Source organism: Marmota marmota, unplaced genomic scaffold, assembly GCF_001458135.2.
Source record: "Marmota marmota marmota unplaced genomic scaffold, marMar, whole genome shotgun sequence".
Taxonomy (NCBI): Eukaryota; Metazoa; Chordata; class Mammalia; order Rodentia; family Sciuridae; genus Marmota; species Marmota marmota.
Genome location: NW_025999864.1, coordinates 607,629 through 610,639, shown reverse-complemented (window position 1 = coordinate 610,639; position 3,011 = coordinate 607,629). Strand labels below are relative to the sequence as shown.

General features: G+C 34.2%; 1 protein-coding gene across 1 annotated transcript in view; it reads right to left on the bottom strand.

The window, feature by feature from the left end:
- The window catches only part of Tfam (transcription factor A, mitochondrial), a 12,459-nt gene that overhangs the window by 5,466 nt on the left and 3,982 nt on the right, over window positions 1–3,011 (bottom strand). The gene's annotated exons all lie outside the window — the stretch shown is intronic.

Genomic DNA, 3,011 nt, shown 5'->3' with positions numbered 1-3,011 from the left:
AGAGAGAGAGAGAGAGAGAGAGAGAGAGAATTTTTTTTAAATATTTATTTATTTTTTTTTAGTTCTTGGCATACACAACATCTTTGTATGTGGTGCTGAGGATCGAACCCGGGCCGCACGCATGCCAGGCGAGCACGCTACCGCTTAAGCCACATCCCCAGCCCCCCAACCTGATTTATAATGCAGAATTCCAAACAATTTGACAATTTGAGGACTGATTGAAACACTGTTTAAAAAGAGGCTAAATCCTCACATCATGGCAGAATCTAGGGTATTCATTCTCAAGAGTAAAATACAGTTACTCTGTGAAAACAAGGTATAGTTAAAAACAATAGCACCATGCAAAAACCAGAGATTGAGCAGGTGATGTAGCTCAGTAGAAAAGTGCTTTTCTAGCATGTGAGATCCTAGGTTTAATACCCTGCACCCATAAAACATACAAATACACATTTAAAAAGAGAAAGATAGATTAAGTGAAAATGTATACAGTATCCCAAGAGGGACAAAAAGAAAAAAAAAAAAGGCTAAAGGAAAACACAGTATAGATTCTCTGTTTTCTTAACAGAGAATCAATTCAGAAGAAATTCAAAAAACAAATGTTAGGGAGAGTCAGAACAAAGAAAAAGGGAGAAAAAAGAAGGCAGATCATACTCCAAGGACCAACAATCAAAATGGTTTTACATTTCTTAAAAGCAATACAACAAAATAGAAAAGAAAGGAGCAATACTTCTGAAAAATTTGAAGGATTGTGATTCACAAACAGAAATCCATGCCCAATATAACATACATATATGAGGACAATGATATTTTTTACACATGTAAAACCTGAAAAATTAATCTCTCATGCACCCTTACTGGGGAAAATGTTATACTTGAAGCAGAATAAATTAAGAAGACAACAACAGAAACAAATGCACCACAAGGATGATGATAATAAAGGAAGAGCCCAGGATGTTAGCTGTATGAGTCATAGAAAACAACATTCGAACTGAAATAAACCAGAGGCTTCAGACTGAAACTGACTAAGTGTACTGAAAGCTAGTGAACACTGAAGTGTTTGGGGGCTGAATTATTGACAATTACCCCTCAAAATATGCAAACAAAACTGAAAGAGAGGAAAAGAAAAGACATAATCAAGTAACTTAAGGGGAAATAAGTTTTGCAAGAAAGAAGAAATAATTTTAGCATATGGTACAGCTGAGCTGTGACTAGGACTCACATAATGATATAAATACACTTAATACTTGACTATATTACTATATTGGGAGGTGGAGAAAATGGAAATATGTGAAGAGTGGAATCAGATTTAAGTGTTTATCTGAGATAATGGAAGTAATGCTTAAAGTATAAGATAAATACTGTTTATAACTGAAAAAATTCAAGAACCTATGATAGATATTAAGGATGTATTTTTTTTTTTTAATTCACATGACCAGGATCATCCCTGGACTGTTAAGATTGAATAGACCAATCCTTCTGTTTTTATTAAGTATTCCACATATTTTTTTTTAAAGAGAGAGAGAGAGAGAGAGAATTTTTTTTAATGTTTAGTTTTCGGCGGACACAACATCTGTTTGTAAGTGGTGCTGAGGATCGAACCTGGGCCGCACGCATGCCACGCGAGCATGCTACCGCTTGAGCCACATCCCCAGCCAAATATTAAGGATGTTATTGAGAGATATGGAGTTAAGGATCAGCTAAAACAGTGGAATGTTCTTGTGGAGTAAAGAATGTAAAAGGGCAGTGAAAACTGCTTTTTCATATCAAACCTAAAAGAATATTTTGACTCTATGAGGATATATATAACCAATATTTTTTAAATAAATAAAAATGATATAGTCAAGTTATATTTCAATTTCCAGGGATAAGGCCCAGGAATTAATTTTCCTAGGTGAGACCAAGGCATAGTCAGAATTGAGAAGCACTAATTTGGAAGGACTGTCCAGCATAGAATTGTCCAGTATAGAAAAGATAATAAAATTACAGAACAAGTTCAGAAGATCTATATTCAAAAAAATAAGTGTTATGGAGACAGAGATATTGATAAGAAAACTATGGAGATACTGATAAGAAAACCAAACCCAAGGTAGGTTAATGACTGAGCCAAGTTCCAATTAAAAAAATAGATAAGCTAGTATTTCAGTCATGTAGAGCCATCGAAATTCAATTTAAAATCCCAAAGGAAATAATTAAGTCAAAGTATACAGCCAGGAAAGACTGAGCAACATATATACATTATTTAAGCATATGATAAACATAGGTAGAGTACCAAAACTTTCATTTCCAATGGACAAGGATTATGGATCTTAACATTAACTTTTTATAATGCCATATTATATAAGGAAAAATACAATTGCCCCTTTGGAGCTCCTAAGAAGGAAAAAATGAAAAGACTAAGCCCCAGCAGTGACTGACAAGCTGTTTTTTTTTTTTTTGACACATTCATATGATGACATTCGCATGTATAACACATTCCTATGGGCATAACCAAAATTTTATTAAAGGATGTAACATGAAGCAATAGGTTATACTTAATTCCAAGAATAAAACATTATAGCTCTACTCTCATTCTTTCCAGTGTTCATAAAACAGTTGAGAACCGTTGGGCTAGAAAAGTCTCCACAAGAACATTAACAACTCTATAAATATGAAAATTCTGCTTTTTAAATTTAAAAAGTTGGCAAGGTGTGAATGTATTGGCAACTACATTTTCAGGTTAACTATATGTGGTAAGAAAAAAGATTTTTCTTTTCTTTCTCCCTGTTCCCTACTCCCAAGCACTGGGACTGAACTCAGGGCAATGCATGACAGACAAGCACTCTATTACCACTGAGCTACCCACAGCTTCAAAGATTTTTCTTTAAGAGATCCAGTAAAGAGGACCTTTTCAAAAGAGCTTAACTAAGGGGCTGGAATTGTACCTCAGTGGTAGAATGCTTGCCTAGCAAGAGTGAGGCACTGGATTAGATCCTCAGCACCACATAAAAATAATAAATAAAAAATATTTATAT